This window comes from Peromyscus maniculatus, chromosome 4, assembly GCF_049852395.1.
Source record: "Peromyscus maniculatus bairdii isolate BWxNUB_F1_BW_parent chromosome 4, HU_Pman_BW_mat_3.1, whole genome shotgun sequence".
Classification (NCBI taxonomy): Eukaryota; Metazoa; Chordata; class Mammalia; order Rodentia; family Cricetidae; genus Peromyscus; species Peromyscus maniculatus.
In genome coordinates this window covers 107,859,758-107,878,832 of record NC_134855.1, presented here as the reverse complement: position 1 = coordinate 107,878,832, position 19,075 = coordinate 107,859,758, and the positions used below count along the sequence as shown (strand labels likewise).

At 45.1% G+C, this 19,075-nt stretch overlaps 1 long non-coding RNA gene across 1 annotated transcript; it reads left to right on the top strand.

Annotated features, from left to right (window-relative positions):
• Window positions 1-3,961: 3,961 nt before the first annotated feature.
• On the top strand, window positions 3,962-17,444 carry LOC121828840 (uncharacterized). Its single transcript, XR_013050763.1, has 3 exons — window positions 3,962-4,486; window positions 10,083-10,173; window positions 15,998-17,444. It is a non-coding gene; the product is annotated as an uncharacterized LOC121828840 (long non-coding RNA).
• The last annotated feature ends 1,631 nt before the right edge of the window (window positions 17,445-19,075 follow it).

Sequence of the window (19,075 nt, the reverse complement as noted above, 5' to 3'; positions counted from 1 at the left end):
ACGAAATGAGTTCCAGAACAGCCAGGGCTGTTACACAGAGAAACCCTGTCTCATCTCGAAAAACAAAAACAAAACCAAACAAACAAAAAACCCCAAAACCCAAAACAAAACAAAAATCATAGAGAAGCCACTTGGAAGAAATTCAAATTCCTCCAGCATCAGCACTCCTTGAGATCAAAATCTATGTGCTCAAGATGGCAGGGGGTGCTCAGGATCGCAGGGGGTGCTCAGGATCGCAGGGGGTGCTCAGGATCGCAGGGGGTGCTCAGGATCGCAGGGGGTGCTCAGGATCGCAGGGGGTGCTCAGGATCGCAGGGGGTGCTCAGGATCGCAGGGGGTGCTCAAGATCTCAGGGGGTGCTCAGGATCTCAGGGGGTGCTCAGGATCGCAGGGGGTGCTCAGGATCGCAGGGGGTGCTCAGGATCGCAGGGGGTGCTCAGGATCGCAGGGGGCGCAGGGGGCGCTCAGGATCGCAGGGGGCGTAGGGGGCGCTCAGGATCGCAGGGGGCGCTCAGGATCGCAGGGGGCGCTCAGGATCGCAGGGGGTGCTCAGGATCGCAGGGGGTGCTCAGGATTGCATGCTGCCTATCAGCTGCTTATTATCTAGTCCTGTAAGAATGTAAGGCTGTGAGCTGGGACCACCCAGGATGGAGCGCAGGACCCCTTCGTTTAGGAATAAAAATCTATCGGATCCCCGCTGGGTGTGCATGCTCGCCTGCTTGATTTGGCATGGCTATGAACTCTCTGCAGAAGTAAAGCGTTTTGCCTTACATAAATGTGTTGGATTGTGTGGTCATTTTCTTGGGATCCCAGACCCACTTTTAACACCTGAAACTCTAATTCACTGACGGAGTGGAAGTCACCCGGGATGAGTCTGGCAATTTCAAACAAAACTAAATGGTCTCACAATTGTACTCCATGGCAATACTCAAAGGCCTTGAAACATGACCACACAAAACTCTGCACATTTACCTGGTCCGGGTGCCTATGATGTCTACAATGTTAGCACTAAAGGCTGAAACAGGAGAATTATGAGCCTGAGATCACCCTTAGCTTCACAGCAAGACTGCTGAAAAAAAATAAGCAAGCAAGACAAGCATGCAAGCATGTACATAGATGCTTCTAGCATAATTTATTCATAATTGCCAAAATTTGGAAATAAACACGATGCATTTCATTCACTAGGTACATGGTAAGCAAGCCATCTAGGAATATGCAGCAGACATGAGTTTCAGCTTCTGGACTCTTAAGATTCTGTAAATCAATGATGCTTCAGGAGTCAAATCAGAAAGTCAGACTTAAGCCACACCTGGTAATAAAGAATTGTAGTCTTAGCTACTTAGTAGGCTGAAGCAGGATGGCAAGTTCAAGGCCAGCCAGGGCAATTTAGGAAAACCCTGTCAAAATACAAAACAAATGAGTCCTGAAGGCATAGCTTACTCTTAGAACATATACATGCATATATATATATATATATATATATATATATATATATATATATATGCTTACCATATACATGGCCCTAGGTTTAATCCCAAGTTCAGAAAGCAGGAGAATGAGGAAGAGGAGGGGGGCTAGACAAAAATTAAAGGAGAATTAAAGGAGGTAATTGATCTTAATACAGTTTCAGACACAATGTTCAGTAAATATTAGCTGCCATGTGAAATTTGCTATTATCAAGATTTGCTCATGCCTTTAACATTTCCTGAGCCTGTATGATATGCCAGGCATTAAAGAGAATAAAAAGACTACTGGGGAAAAAAACTACTATCTTTTGTAAGCTATCAATCCAATAGTCATGATGACGGTAGTTTGTTTGGCATTTTTTTCTTTTTACAGAACAGATAACTTTTTTTGTTGTTTTATGAGTACTTGTTACCTACCAGGTAATAATTATGAATGCTTCAAGAGCAGTATCATTCCATCATTACAACAGCATCATGTTTTCCTTGTTTTAGAGATAGGAAAGTCCAACTCAGATGTTTTTCTAAGTTCACATTGCAAGTCAAATGGCAGAACGTCAATCATCTCCAGGAAGCATTACTAATCCTTTAACCTAGTAGCTTAAGCTTAGGATAGAGACTTCACTCTCTAGTGAGTGAAGGGCTCCTGAAGAACAAAGCCAGATGCTCTTGCTTCAGCTGGAAGTACAGGAAGTCCAAGGCTGGCTCATCATACCACGGTCGGATTGCAGCAACAGGGAACTGGAGATTTGTTGCTGCCAGCGGGGCTAGAAGAAGGCTTTAGAGGATAACAATGTCACGTTCCTTGATTTTTATTTGTGGTGGAGACATTTGCACTGTCCCTTCAGATGAATGTATTGGCAGTTTCTTTCCTAGAGATTAATGTACACGTTGGGAAACCTCCTGTCCAGTCTAGCATCTCACAGCACCTGTTTCATCACACCCGCCCCTTGCTCTCACTGTCCTAAGAGTTCCCGGGAATGAGGTCCTTTTTACTGAAGACATTTCCTTGCCAGTAGAGGCTAAAGACAGCTAATACCCTTTGTATAAAGACCCTTAAGGATGGGTGAAGAAAACACAGAACTTACTCAACTTCACACAAAGAACCAGTGGCACAACCGAGCTGAAAGTCTACCCGACTCACAGCCCAGTCCTGTATAAAAGTCTAAAACACTGAGAAGTAAAAGGCTTGTAAGCAAACATTCCTACACTCCAGCAAGAAACTGAAAGTTCTGGTGGTGGCAGGAAAAAATAAAAAATAAAAAAGCAACTCTTCCTGACTTTCCGGGGCAAACATAACAGTGGTAGCAATGTGATGGTTGTCCTAGTTAGGGTTTCTATTGCTGTTATGAGACACCATGACCACAAGCAAGTTGGGGAGGAAAGGGTTTATTTGGCTTATGCATTCACAACCATAGTCCATGAATGAAGGAAGTCAGGACAGGAACTAAAACAGGCAGGGAGCCTGGATGCAGGAGCTGATGCAGAGGCCGTGGAGGATGCTGCTTACTGGCTTGCTCCTCATGGCTTGCTCAGCCTGCTTTCTTATAGAGCCTGCCCAATGGGCTGGAGCCTCCCCCAACAATCACTAAGAAAATGCTCTACAGTAGGATCTTATGGAGGCATTTTCTCACTTGAAGTTCCCCCCTTTCCAGTGACTCTAGCTTGTGTCAAGCTGACATAAAACTAGCCAGCACAATGGTGTAATCATAGAGTACTTAAATAGCATTTACTGCATACCCGGTGTTATTCTAGGGACTTTGTAGCACTGTCATAATTGTGTTAGAGGGTACTATTATCCCTATTTTTCTAAGAGGCAAGGTTAACTTTAAATGCAGAGGGGGCTAAGTGACTTGCCCAGGGTAATCTAAAAGCAACTAACATTTACTGAGTACTTGTCATGTGACAGAAACTAAGGCTGAACGTATACCTCGTCCCATTACCTTGTTTAATACTCAAACTAGCCTTAATATATTACTATCATTATCATTTCTTCCGGATGAAGCCTGAGTCCAGAGTCCATACTCTTAATCACATACTAGGTCGTCAAGAGCAGGGGACAGATACAGACTGAGAGCGAGTGGACTCCGGACTGCATAGAGATCTGCTGGAGGAGACCTCAGTGAAGTGATTGTGACCCAGGATCCAAGGCAGAATGCTCTGTGCCTTTGAGCTACAGCCCTCTGCCATCCGCGAGGTGCACCTACGCCCCTGCTGGCCACACTCGGGAGCAACCGCCACACCAGTGCGCCATGCTAACCAAGGGAGGAAATGCCAGCCAGCCACTAGCACCTCAGATACTTCTCTCCTGGGCCCAAGTATTTCCCCACACCCGCAGCCTTGCGCACATCCGTCCCTCCCCAGCAGTAGCAAGCCACCGTGAACCCGAGCCCCGCAACTGCTACCAGCATCCAGTTGCCATGGTGAAGGATGAGCAAGGAGCCAGAAGAGCCTGGGGCCGTGACCCCTAAGGACCCTGCAAGGGTCAGTAAAGAGAACTGAGAGGCCTTTGAGTTGTCATGGTGATGCAAGCTCCTACAGGCCGGGGGAAGGAGCTCTTGAGTAGTTCTAAGAGTCAGAAAAACTTGACTTGGCCCTCGGGTTGCCATGGTGATGCCATAGTGGCGCCGGAAGAGGCGGGGTCCGCGGCCAGCCCAATCTCATGAGTGGCCTAGTTGATATTCAGTCTCCTGGTAGCAGGAAAGCTCTTGGCTTTATCCTAACTCCACAAATGACAAAATGAGGTCTTGGTGGGGCAGGGACTCTTCCTGGGTTCTGCCGATTCCAAGTTAGGTCGACCCTGGTCCACATCTCGCTGTCAGTGCCTGGAAGCCTCCTGTTGTCATGGTGACCCGGGCTCTGCAGAAGGGCTGGGTCTCTGGTCGAGAAAGTGCCCTTTGCCCTCACTTGTGAGTTGGAGAAGCCCATTAAACTGTTAAGCAGGGGCCCTGCTTGCACTCCGGACCCGACTTGCCGAAGACCGGCTGCTTCCTGGGCCACTTGTGACTTTACTTTCTCAGTGGGTCTGCAATAGGGTAACAGGTGAACCGAACCCTGACAGTGTGGAAACCACTGTCCTGTAAGGCCGCTTAGTTTTATAGATATGCTACAGTGTGTTCAACATTAATGTTCCCCCACTCGTTTGTTATTACATTTGGACCTAGTACTACTATTATATGTAGCACTAATTTGTGTGTATGTGAGGGGGTGTGCACATGCAATTTTCTTTTAAAAATAATTATCCAAAACTGAAATTACTTTGTCAAAAGACAAATGAGGGGTTTTTGTTATTCCAAGACAGGATCTTACCCCGTAGCCCTGGCTAGCCTAGAATTTGCTATGTAGATCCCACTGGCTTTGGACTCACAGAGATCTGCCAACAATGTTTTGTGATGGCAGGCCTCTCAGAGCATCACAAACCAATGTCCAAATAATAGAGTACTTGGGAAATAGATTATTGTGCATCCATCCTATGGAAAACAGTGTTACCCCCAAGATATACCCATACCAGTTCAAAATTTTGACACTGTGGAGAGCTTCACTTAATCTGGGCATTTCACTGCATTTACATCTACTAATGCTGAGCTTTGGGTGGCTGCCGTGATATCCCCTGCTCAGTAGATATCCCCTGACCTGGAGGCAGCCTCCAGGTGGAGCAGCAGTGGCTACACCCAGCATTGTTTCCGTGGTTTCTTTGTCTCTGTCATTTCAGACTGTATGGTTTCCTAACTTTGAGATTCATATCAGTGATTTCTGAGTTCTTGTACTAACTGTGTACCATCACATAAGATAGGGACTCTCTTCACATAATGAGATTTTAGAGAACAATGTAACCTTGCAGTCTGAGTTACTTTTTCGTTACTGTAATAAAATACCAGGAGCCCACAGTAACATATAGAAGAGTTTTGGTTCTGGAGGACTAGAGTCCACAATGGTGGAGCAGTAGGAAAGTCACTAAGACAAAGCTTGGCATTGCCAATTAAAATACATGTCACTTTGGGTTGCTTGGAGACGGGGTCGGGGGGTGCAGGTAAGGGGTGAAATGGGTATAAAATGCACAGTATAACTGAACTTGGGGCTCAGTTTTTGGACTGATGTCCCTTCAGCGCATTGTATGCATGCAATGCATACATATGTGTACCCTGGCTTTCACCCTTGGGGCCTCTCCTGGTTTCCTGCAGCCTCTCTGCTGTCCTGGCCAGGAAACAAGACAGAGCCTTCATCTTCCTTGACACCGAGGTGCTGGCTTCCCTGGCACCAACAGACCACTCAATACCAATTTTAGGGGGTCTTGGGACATCTCCACAAGTGCAGTGGAACCCAGTCCCAGGAACCAGGTCAGGGAACTTCTCCCATCAGACTAATAAGAACCTGAGTTCAATTGGTCTTGGATATGGTCAACATATTTCTTTGGGTAGAAAAGAAAATTGATTGATTACCTTCTAAGAGGCCTTGAGCTATGTAAATAATCTGGGAAAACATCACTCTAAGTGACTTCTAAGCAGTAGGTGAGGGATTGTAGTCACGTGGATATGTACCTCTGGATAAATAAAAGGCCGCATATGACTCTGGGGCCACTTTTTCCCTTCCTGAGAATTCAGATCCAGGTTTGGGCTTATATGAACCTGCCATATGCCAAGAGACTCCAGGATGAAGTAAATGATACCTATCCGAAAATCTCCCCACTCTTCCCTCTTGTGTATGAGCGCCACCTACTGGGAAGAAATGGGAGGACAACAGAGTAAGCCAACACTCTTCAAATCGTAAGAAAGGACATTGAGGGAAATGTAAGGTCAAAGTGTCTTCCAGAACACTGGACCTTTTGTAAACTAGATTGCCCATCATCTGGGATGAGATGGCTACTGAAGGGTTATTAGAAAAGGGGAGACCAACAAAATGTTCAGAGCTGTCACAGTGGGTGCGGGTCACCCTGATCAATTCTCCTACGTAGACTGATGACAAGACATGCTGACTCTACCTCTCTGTCTCTCTCTGTCTCTCTCTGTCTCTCTCTGTCTCTCTCTGTCTCTCTCTGTCTCTCTCTCTCTCTCTGTCTCTCTCTCTCTCTCTCTGTCTCTCTCTCTCTCTCTCTCTCTCTCTCTCTCTCTCTTCTCTCTTAGCTGAAAGCCTCTTTAAAAGGTAGCCTTAAAGCCAGGCAGTGGTGGTGCACGCCTTTAATCCCAGCACTCGGGAAGCAGAGCCAGGTGGATCTCTGTGAGTTCAAGGCCAGCTTGGTCTACAGGGCAAGACCCAGGACAGGCACCAAAACTACACAGAAAAACTCTGTCTCGGAAACCAAAAAAAAAAAAAGGTAGCCTTAAAGTTATGCTGGCCTGGGCAATGACTTCCTTAAAATGCAGGCCTGACCCCCAAGAATCCCTTAATGTACGTGTACACACACACACACACACACACACACACACACACTACACGAGGACAAAACCATAAAGCCTAAGCCAAGTCATAAAAGTTCTAAATAAATTATAGAAGGCTCACAGAGGATGGAATTTAAGGCCGATATATGTTTAATAATTAAAGTTGATTAAAATTCCTAAGGTTATAATGATCTATTTGTGGTAACAGATACTAACTCTAAAATTGTGTCTAATCAAGACAATCACTTAAGTTTTTGACTCCTTTGTTAAACTTTAGCCACAACAAAGCCAAGACTTATTTCTTTAAAACTCTTTGGGTTGTTTTGTGTAGATGCTATCTAATTGCTCTACGGAGTTAAAGCATAAGGCCAATCATGCTGTCCTGGGTGTTTAGCAAATCTTGAAGGCCTACACAAAAAGGGATAAGAGGGTCAAAGAAGACATCCAATATTTTGGTCCTTGAGATCCATGGGGACAATGAGACAGCTCTGAAGCATGAATCTATTTAGTCTTATCAATAGAAACCAGGAGTCAGATGTCGGGGTAATAACCTGAAAGATCAGAGAAGCAGGGGAGCAGCCACCAGAGAGTTCCAGCCTCTCTCAATCCTCGGACAAAGAGGGGAGGAGGCGAGATCCTGTCTCCACCTGCTTTATATTTCAGTCTCCATCTCCTGATTGTGCTGGGATCAAAGATGTGAGCTTCCCAAATGCTGGAATTAAAGGTGTGAGCCACTACCACCTAGCCTCTATGGTTAACTAGTGGCTAGCTCCGCCCTCTGATCACCAGGCAAGCTTTATTTGTCAGAGCACAAACAAAATATCATACAACACAGCTCTGATCAATTTCCTGTCCTTTTGATTAGAAAGGTCCATGTATTCTCCAGGGATTAGATTCTAATCAATGTGCATTCTATGATAAGGGAAGTCAGGAGGGACTCCAGGCTACATGTGATACAATACTTAAGTTATAAAGTTACAATATGTATACAATTAAAACTAATGTATACTGTGCAATGTAAACTGTGTATACAAAAAACAACAATGTATACAATACATTATGTTATATGGGGGGAGGTCTACACCATTGCTAAACAGGTATGGGAAGGGTATGTAGCTTACAATAAAAAAGGGGAGAGATTAAAATTTAAAAAAAACTAAAATACATATTGATGACCCTGGACCAAGCCTTCATACAGAGATCTCCCGGTTCCTGGCTGCTGTCGCTGATAATGTGGCTAAAATTATCTGTCTCCTTGCACGTTGCAAAAGGGAAATGCTGCCACTGCCCAGGGTTACCACAGAGCAGACAGAGAAGCAAAAATAGCAACTTAAAAGGGGGTAAGGGGATGGAACCAGCAATTATGACAAGCTGCATTAATTCCCTGCCTATTAAGTAAATGGGACCCCAATTACAACAGGAAATGTCTTGGCTTAAGACTGAAAATGAGGACTACTTAAACTTTAAAGACGAAAGGATGGCCAGTCCTAAGAAGATGGCTCCTGCATTTGATAAACAGTTCCATCAAGGCACTCATGTCAGCCTGGACAGCTCCGGAAATATATTTGGTCGACACTTTTACAATCCTTGGCTTTTCAGCATATCCCTATGTATTACATACACACACACACACACACACACACACACACACACACACACACACACACACACGGGGGGGGGGGGGAGGGGGGTCAGCCCCAATCTCGTGCTGAGTCCCAAAGGATTCCTAAGAGCTGCTGGTCTTCTTTCTGTCTACATTGGAATCCTGAAGAAGCAGGTTCTAATACCAGGAAAGGAATGCCTGAGCAATAAGATAGATGTATCTGCCAACAAGAGTAAGGACAAGCAGGCAAAAAGTAAAAGCTTCCTTCTTCCGTGTCTTTATGTGGGCTGCCACCAGAAGGTGTGGCCCATTTAGAGTGGGTATTCCCACCTCAAATGACCCAGTCAGGAAAATCCCTCAGGGGTGTGCCCAGCTGCTTGGGTTTTAGTTGATTCTAGATGTAGTCGAGTTGACAACCAAGATTAGCATCGCAAATCCATCCCTTTTCAACTCGACACGCAATCACTTCTTTGTGTCATGCTTAACTTGCAAATGAAAATAATAATCAGACCACAATTTCACTGAGCATGATACAACTACCTCACATATGCCACAACATGCGTGGCCTAGCTGGGGTGACAGGGGATGAGAAAACGACATGTACACCTACAGGAGAGGCTGGGACTGAGGGGGCCGTGTGCTCTGATGCAGATGCCCCAGCAGCAGCCCTGAAACTCAGGTCATTGATTGAGTCTGACACAAATGGGAGGGGGCTCGCTACTCTTGGTAGGAGGTTTCTATAGGGGAGCAGTCTCTGGTTGCAGTCACGGGGAGGAGGAAGCTGCAGCTGGTAATTTCTATACACACTCGTTTTAGCTATCGGCCAACTATCTGTCAACATCCATAGTTGGACCAGGGGAAGGCTTTGCCGTTCGCATGGGTCTAAGGAACTGGTATCGTTGACATGGGCGTGTTCATGTCAACAAGGCACATCCCTTCAGGACTTCATCCCCTCCCCTCACACTGTCGTCAATGCATTATATATTTTAGAATAGGTGGTAATGTCTTTTGAGGAATGGTTAGTTTTAGTGTCCTATAACTTGGGCATGATAATTACTACTAATCCTATCTCAAATGATGTTATATGACATGAAAATGGAAAAGAAAACACAAATACCTGCTTCATATATGTGTATATGCACAAACACATTCTTAACAAAATAGGACAGAAATACTAATGTCAGTTACAAACTTTATTTCTATAACTGGCCACATGGCCTTAGCTGGTATTTATTCCTACCTTCCTCCACCACCCATTCTGCATTTCTCCACCCTCAGCAAGCACCTGAGCAGTTCCTGGCTCTTTTCCTGGAGGAGTGACCCATACCTTCATTCCTGAAAGGGTGGGGCCTTTTGTCATCCTGCCTGGGTTGGGTTATTGTAGTTTCCCATTGATTTGAATCACAGGACACATTAGCACCAAGAGATGCCCTAACAGATCTCCTGTACAGCAGATATAATCCTCCTACCTCCATTGTGGAGAAGCAATTCAAATTCTTCTTGGTAGTCTGGATCAATCACACCATCTAACACTGTTATTTCTTTCTTATCTTGTTGGCTTAAGGGCATCAGAAGCCCAAAATGGCCAGAAGGAAGTCTGAGCTTCCAGTTCAATGGAATATTTGTTGTGTTTCCTGACAGGAGAGCTCCCCCATCTGGAACCAAAATTTCTAGCCAGGAGAACTTAAGGCCATGGAACAGGAAGCAAAACTGTGGGCCACTAGGGATGATGGTGAGTGGACTAATTCCCATTTCCTGGACACTGATTCTAAGCATATGCTGCCTTCTGGAGAACCCCAACCCAGCCCCCCAGGCTACTGCCACCTAACTGGCACTGTAACTGTGTCTTCAAAAGACCATGCCACCATTCTATCAAGTTAGCTACTTCGTGATGGGTAACATGGTAAGACTAGTGTATTCCATGAGCATGGGTCCACCACAGTACTTCTCTAGCTATGAAGTGAGTTCCTTGACCAGAAGCAATGGTATGTGGAATACCATGATGGTGAATAAAGCATTCTCTAAGTCCACAGATGGTAGTTTAGGCAGAAACATTATGTGTAAGAAAAGCAAATCCATAAACAGAATAAGTATCTATTCCTCTAAGGACAAAGTGTTTCCCTTCCCATGAAGGAAGTGTCTCAATGTAGTCAACCTGCCACTAAGTCACTAGCTTGTCATCCCTGGGAATGGTGCCATATTGGGAGCTCAGTGTTGGTCTCTGCTGCCAGTAGATCTGGCACTCAGCAGCAGCCATTGCCAGGTCAGCCTTAGGAAATCCATCTTGTCAGGCCCATGCATGTATCACTTCCACCTCTGTCACCATGGCCACTTTATTCATGGGACCATTGGGCAATGGCAGAGACAGCTGGGGAAAGAGGCCGACTGTCAGAGAATTGGCCATGCTATCTATTTGACTACTGAACTCCTCTGTTGAAGTAACCTTTTAATGATCACTTACATGGGACAAAAGTATCTTCACATTCTTTACCCATTGGGAGAGGTGTATCCAAATACTTACTTCTCCAAATGTCTTCCTCACCAATTTTCTAATCTTGCTCTTTCTAAGTCCCTGACTATTCTACCCAATCCATTGGCTATAGACCATTAATCAGCAAACAATTGCATATCTAGTCATTTCCCCTTCATGGTGGTTTGAATAGTAATGGCCTCCATAGGCTCATGTATTAGAATGCTTAGTCACCAGGAAGTGACACTATTTGAAAGGATTAAAAGGATTAGGATATATGGCCTTGGAGGAAGTGTGTCACTAGGGGTGGGCTTTGAGGTTTCAAAAGCCTGTGCCAGGCTAGGTGTTCTCTCTCTCTCTCTCTCTCTCTCTCTCTCTCTCTCTCTCTCTCTCTCTCTCCCTCCCTTCCTCCCTCCCTCCCTCCCTCCCTTCTCCTTACAGATCTGGATGTGGCTCTCAGCTACTGCTCCAGCATCTGCCTGCAAGATGCCATCCTTCTCATCATAATAATGGACTGAACCTCTGAATCTGTAAGCAAGCCTCCAATTAAATGCTTTCTTTCATAAGAGTTGCTTATGGTCATGGTCTCTCTTCACAGCAATAGAACAGTAGCTAAGACATCCTTCCAAGCAAAGTGTGTGACCATGTGTACTGCCCAAAGTTCTGCCCACTGTGAAGACTTACTTCCCTTCACCAGTGTCGTTCAGGGTTATCTGAGAAATGGATTGTAATGCCGCAGCTGTCCATTTCTGGATGGTGCCTGCATAGTGTATGTAGAACCATCAGTAAAGCAGGGTCTGGTCTTCACTTCCTCAGTCAACTGATCACAGAACATACCCCATGAAAATATAGGCACATGCTTTGGAGCAGAAAGTATTTTTTAACAGGAATAGAAACTAAAGGCGTTTGGACAACTTCTTTATGTAACTTGCTTGTGCCTTCAGGACCTGCTCAGGTCTGATCACAATTTCCATTTGTGATCCATGTCCAAATGATATACCATTTCCGTTTGATGATGTATTGCTACTGTTCACATACTACTTTAGAGATTGGTGGGTCAGATAATACTCAGGTCATGGTGGGTAGCTCAGGTCACATGGTAACTTGGTGACTCACTGTCACACATTCAGTTACCACTATGGCCCAACAGCTGGTGAAGAGCTATCTCTCAAAGGGAGAATAGGTGACCTCCAACCATAAAATTAATCTTGTTGCTACTTCATAACTATAACTTTGCTACTGTTATGAACCATAATGTGTATATCTGATACGCAGATGGTCTTAGGCAACGCCTGTGAAGGGGTCACCACAACACGAGGAACTGTATTAAGGGGTTGCAGCATTAGGAAGGTTGAGAACCACTGGTCTAGAGAAACAGAATTGTATGGTTGAGTTTTTAAAGTGCCTGCAACAGGTTTTCCAATTTGATAACACCTGCAGTTCCACAAGGCTCTCCTCAGAGCATGGAGAACACTAAAACTCCATGGTGTGAGCTGTTTAGAGAACACACCAAGGTGAATGCATTTGATTATACTGATTCACCTCTTGTGAGGTGCAAGGAATTTAGTGACTTGATACATACAACTTTTGACAATTTGTGGGAAAATAATGGTTGCTTGTAGCATCTTTGGTAAAATTGATAAAGAAAAAGAATGAACTCTGTGGTGGTTTGAAAGAAAGTGGCCCCCAAAGGGAGTAGCACTGTTAGGAGGTGTGGCCTTGTTGGAGGAAGTGTGTCACTGTGGAGGTGGGCTTTGGGGTCTCATATATGCTCAAGACACACCCAGTAAGACAGACCACTTCCTGCTAGCCAAAAAGTAGGACTCTCAGCTACTTCTCCAGCACCATGTCTGTCTGCATGCCACCATGTCCACCATGATGATACTGGACTAAACCTCTGAAAATGTAAGCCACCCAATTAAGTGTTTTTCCTTCATAAGAGTTGCCATGGTCATGGTGTCTCTTCACAGCAATAGAAACCCTAACTAAAACAAGCGCCATAATAAAGTAACCAACTTCTAATCTCAGAATCTAGTGGCAAAGGAAAAGAAGGAACTCAGTGATACCACTGACCACTCCAGATTCACACAAACAGCCTAAAGGTTTCTAAGTGTGCCCTGGAAGAGAATCTCCTCCCTAGCAACCAAAGAGCTCAAGTTGCAGAGAATCAAAGCCAAGCTCTCATAAGATTAGCTGACCTACAGCAAAAATTCAAGTCTCTGCTTGAGGGCAAGTTAAAGTAAGGGCACTGGTTGGTAAGGAATGAGGCCCTGTAACTTGGGGTAGAGGCTGAGGACTTTGAACCTTCAGATTCTAAGGGGTTCATCTAATCTAAAAAAGCAATCTCCCCACCGTTAGCCAAGACTGCATCCCAATGTCCTGTAATTTTGTCCTCTTCACCTTTTCCTGATGAATTAATCCTTCATTATCTGGCAAACTGTGAGTGACTTTACCTGAAGGAAACGCCAGGCAAGACAATACTGATGTCCTTCAGGGCCCACCAACAGTTACCTCTAGACCTGTAAGCAGATTCATGGTTAAGTAGACGCCCAGTGGGGAGACAGAAAGTGTAGTTCATGAGGAGGTGTACCACAGCATTAAACAGCTTAATGGGTTTGCTAATTCACTGAGGCAGCAGCCTGGGGAACATATGTGGGAATGGATTTTAAGGGTGTGGGATAATGGCGGGAGGAACATAAAACTGGATCAGGCTGAGTTTATCAAAATATACCCACCGAGTGGAGGTTCTAGATTTAATAGGGAAGCTCACGAAGTTAAAAAACAAATGTCAAAAGTGTTTGATTAGGTGGCCCAGTCATCTGTCGTAAGATGGCATACTGAAAAGTAACTGGAGGTGCCTGATGTCCCTTGGCTCGGTGTTGATGAAGGGATAGCTTAAGGCTTAGGGTGAAAACTGCAGTGAGAGAGTGACTATGCCATGTAAAATATGTAAAACACACAAACACACACAAACATGAATGTTGCCTTAAATCTCTCCCAGGAAATGGCCCACGTGACTAGGGAACTGGTTAAGCAAGCAGCAGTACACCCAGGGATCGGAGAGCTACATAGGCAGCAAGAAAATAAATGGCGCGAATACTCTAGTTCTGATACAAGTGGTCTCCATGACAATACTGACATAAAACAAGGCAAGTATGACCACTGTGTCACCATTTGTAAAAGACAAGGAGAGGGTGCACATTTCATCGTAAGAAATCACAAGAAACCATCCAAAAGGTATTCAAGTTTTTGATTTTTATTTTCAAGACAGGGTTTCTATGCATAGCCCTGACTGTCCTGGAACTCACTCTGTAGTCCAGGCTGGCCTTGAACTCTGAGATCCACCGGCCTCTGCCTTCTGAGTGCTGGGATTAAAGGCACACGCCACCACTGCCTGGCAGTTTCTGAATTTTCAATACCGTGATTGTTAAGCACTCATGTTATATGTTCAATTAAGTTTTCGCATGAATAAGGGAATTAACTCTTTCATTGTTTCCCTCCCCACCCAAGAGAAAATCTAGTCTCTCGTGCAAGGCCCCACAGCCTAGCCAGCCACTTCTGCTTCCACCTTCTAGTACCGTCCGTCTCCTTTCCTCCTAGCTATTCTGACCCTTTTTTAAAAAGGAAGATTTCATTATTTTTATTTTTGGTTATGTGTGGGTGTTAGTCTGTGGGTGGGTTTATGCCACTCCAGTTCAGGGGCCTAGGGAGTCTAGAAGATCACCATCGGATTCTCCAGGGCTGGAGTTCCAGGCAGTTGTGAGCTACCCTGTGTGGGTGGGAGGAACAGAATCCAGAGATGGTGACTGCTAAGCCCTCTCTCCAGCCCCTCTGACCTCCTCTTGGTCCTCCACGTAGGGAGCTTAGAGCTGTTTGTCACACTGCTCCCAGAATGTGGATGGCCCCGGGTAGCAGACTATGATTCTCTCTGCTTGGAGGTCACTTCCTCAAGGAGTAATTCCCAGAGCTCAGTCCAAATGTGTTGTCCTCATCCCCACCATTGAAAATCTATGTTCTCCTTTATTCATTGTAATTGCTCTATCTGAAATTATGCCATTTACCTGCTAATCACATGTTTATCCTGTCCCCACGCCTAGACCAATGTCCAGCTCACATCACACAACAAGCACTTGTTAATGAAGGGTGTGGATTTTTTTTTTTTTTTTTTGAGTAGCTTTGCGCCTTTCCTGGAACTCACTCTGTAGCCAAGGCTGGCCTCGAACTCACAAAGATATGCCTGCCTCTGCCTCCCAAGTGCTGGGATTAAAGGCGTGGGCCACCACCGCCCGGTTATTTTTTTTACTTTTATTGCCACCTCAGTGGTGGCCCGTATAGTCATATCTATAACAGCTCTCATCTGGTTCCTTTACGGTTCACAGTAGCTATATATAGATGGTAGTTTGGATTCCAGCTTTCTGGATGTGTTTATTTAGCTCTGTGACCTTGGGTAAGTTGGAGAGCATTGAAGGTTTAGTAGAAATCAAGTGAGATCTGAGGTATAAAGTGCCAGTTCTGACAGACCCCCTGTGTTCAGGCTAAACAAAAGTGCAGTTGCATAATTCAGATTGAGGGGACCCGTCTGTCGGGACAGGTGGCCGGCCTGACGTCATACCTCCTAGGGAGCAGAGGTCTGCATTTTCAGGGTTCCCGTTCTATTCCAGTGCACAGGAACAGCCCGCTTTTTCTCCTTTTTGTTTTCTAGCTGGACAAGAGTCCTCCCCCGCCCTCCTGCTGGGATTAGAGTCCACGCTTTATGATCAGGCAGCGTAATGGCGTCCCTCCTTACTGAGAATTGCTAGTTTGCTTTTTATTTGATTTCTTGTAAATGAGTGATATGTTTTAGCTGAGAAAACAACATAATGAGTTCCAAACAACATCCTGGCATTAAATGCTGTGCCACGCTGATTCAGGGAGGCTACTCATCTCTGTTGCTTAAAAGGAATAAAATGGTTGATTAGTTTTTGCCTCTACCCATTTATTTGTTAGAACAGATAGAAACACTAACATTTACAGCCAGAGAATTGAATCTACATCCCAAGCACCTAAGTACAAAGCCAGACATCATGTTCACGTTTTATTTTCTCAGTTTAGACCGCCATTGCCTGCAGGAGCACAGGAGCGCAGGGCAGCGGCTGGACCTGTAATGACCTGGAGAAAATGACGGCAGACGTCCCTAAGCTGTTTACACAGCCGTCAGCACCACCTACCATCTCGGAGCACCTGCCATCTTTGGCAGAATACAATTATTTTAAGAATGGTTTGAAAATCTCTGCCTTCTGGTACCAGTCCTTGCACCACGTTTGATCTCTTTCGGCCCTGTATTGGCTTCAGGAAGTCACAGCCATCATCCTCATTTTACAGGCAGGGAAAATGAGGATCAGCGTGGCCCCAAACTGCCTGAGGTCATACCAAGAGTGACCCTGGTCTGGGTCTAAAGATGGGCTCTATTCATGTTATCCTTGGTTAAGGTATACTATTACTATAAACAGTCCCCAACATGTCCTCTTAGAGCTACTGAGCCAGTTAGAACTAAGAGCATCACACTGAGGAGGCTGAGAGACAAGGAGAGACTGAAATGCAGAATCTAAGCACGTGAAATGATGGCGCAGAAACTCCCCAGAGCAGAATCCCAAAGGGCTCTGAAGGAGCTCCTCCGTGATGCTCAGTTACCGACATCATCACCGAAGCTTTTAATTTAACAAGTCATGCATCCCATTCTCCTCTCCCATCTCCCTTCTGTGAAGTAGCAATCAGCCTTGTCGTTCACTCTTCGGGAAACTGGCCAGATTGTGCCTATACTGCAGTGGAGAACCAGAGAGTTCTGTTTCTTCAGAATCTGGACACAAAGCTGTGCTTTGCCTTTTGACTCACAGCCTATTTTCTATATGCAGAGGGAAAGTGTTCACCGCTCAAAGTCCCTCTGAGCTTGAGGGCAGGCACAAGAAGGCATGGCTTTGCTGCCACTGATCTGTAAGGATGGAGGACTAATCCTCTCTGAAGCCTTATACATATCGTCACATATAATCTACGCAGGCCTGGTAAATAGCTATAGCCTCCATGCCTCCCATCTTTCTGGTGAGGTATAGGAGATGGGGGAAAAAACATCTATTTTCAATTCAAATAAATAAAAGAGTCCAGAAATGTGGCGATCAAAAGCCAACAAACAAATAAAGAGATTCAGACTATACAGTTTAGCCAAGACCCACAGGCTCCTCTGACAGTTTTCATTTACACTTCTGTGAATTCTCACCCTCTGAATTCCCAGGACCACCTCTTCCCCCATCCTTCTCCAGGACGGATCATCATCCCGGTTTATGGTGGCCCACCCACGGCAAGGCTCTGGCTCTCAGGTTTGAATGATAACAGAGAACGACCATTGTGATGGGCTCAAGGCAGATGCAGCTCATTCACCATCACTGTTCAAGCTCCCACTTTGAGATCAACCTCACTGATGGCCATTGACGAAGCAGAGAGTATTTGTTCTATGGAGGGAGGCTGATGAGTACAGGTGGTCTGCAATATACATGTGCCATAGAGGAATAAGTAATACTAAGTGAACAGTTATGTGGAGAAGGGTCCTTTTCCAAGAGCAGCCTGAGAATAGGTGGAAATTTTTCTTTTCCCTTCCCTTCCTTCCTTCCTTCCTCCCTCCCTCCCTCCCTCCCTCCCTCCCTCCCTCCCTTCCTCACTTTCTTCTCTTCCTTCCTTTCTCTCCCTTCCTTTCTCTTCCTTCCCTCTCTCTTCTTTTTTAATTGTTATTTATTTTTATTTTTTTAGTTTATGTAGCCCTGAATGTCCTGGAACTCAGTAGGTAGACTGGGCTGGTTTTGAACTCATAAAGATATGTTTGCCTCTGTCTCCTTAAGCTGGAATTTCTCAAAGAGGAAACTAAAGAAAAATAGACCCCTGAAAAGCATAGAAATAAGACACTTTGGCAAGGGCACAATGGAGGGTCCCACATTTTCAAAGTCTTTAAGTCTGCAGACAGCTCGGCAGGCAATGGGCCAGGGAGTGCAATGAGAAGGGCATTTTTCCTTCTGGTGGTTCAGATCCAGGTTTGGAGAGAAGATCCCTGTTGTTGCTGATTGGTAGGACTTCTTTCTTTTCTCGGGTGAAGAATTTGTACCTGTCCATTCATCCATTCATTGGTTCACCATACACAGCTAGTTTCATTCATTCATTCATTCATTCATTCATTCATTCCATTTGTCTTATACCCAGCACTTGACATGGCAGAGTACATTCAAATAGTCTAAAAAGACAAATTAGTGTTCAGATAAAGAAAACAGGAGGAATATACGTGTATAAAGTGCTTTCTACAACGCTGTTTCCTCAACAACACCACATCTATGAATTCATTCTGTCTCCTCCCACGGGACCTGATGTGCAAGTTGCTAATAACTAGTGCTGAAGGATGGAGGAGAAGGAACAATGCAATGATTGATAGGTGGGGACCCAGGGGAGGAAAGCCAAATGGAGTGTTGTATGAGGGTGCTCAGAGTGATTCTGACTGTGCTGAGCTGGTGCCAATCCTCCAGAGGATTCACAGCAGGGGGTGGGCACAGGCAGGGCTATATCGGAGTATTCCCAGCCTATGAGGGGTGGGTTGAGGCCTCTGTGTGTCCCCTTTATCCCACATTACTCTGGGAGGTTTACCACACTCCTAGGAAAGCACTTTGCTCAGATCTTCCTGAACCCAGCTGAACGCATTGTGCGGATCCAAACTCAGACACCACCTGGCCAACCACAACACTTTTCTTCTTCAGTCCGTCTTGCGGAAGTCATCCAGAAGCAAGAGGAATACACGCAGGACCTGAAGCTCACTGGCTCCTTCAGAGTATGATCTGAGAGGTCTTAGATGAGGAAAAGAAATCTCCATTTTCATAAGAAGCCCTCATTTTTAGCAAGCACCCAGATGATTCTGATAAAAATTACCCATTCTACCTCAAGTGCAAATAAAGAGTTTAACATTTCTCCAAACTCATCATGACCCCAGAATAATTAGAACTAAGATTAATTTATCATCTCCATGTAGCAAATACTCTTCTGGGGGAAGATTGACTCAGGGAATCATCTTTCTTCTGAGGGAAGACTGATTCACTGAATCGTCTTCATGGATCCAGGAGGAGGCTCTGTCATTATCTTCCATCTCATCTTATAACTT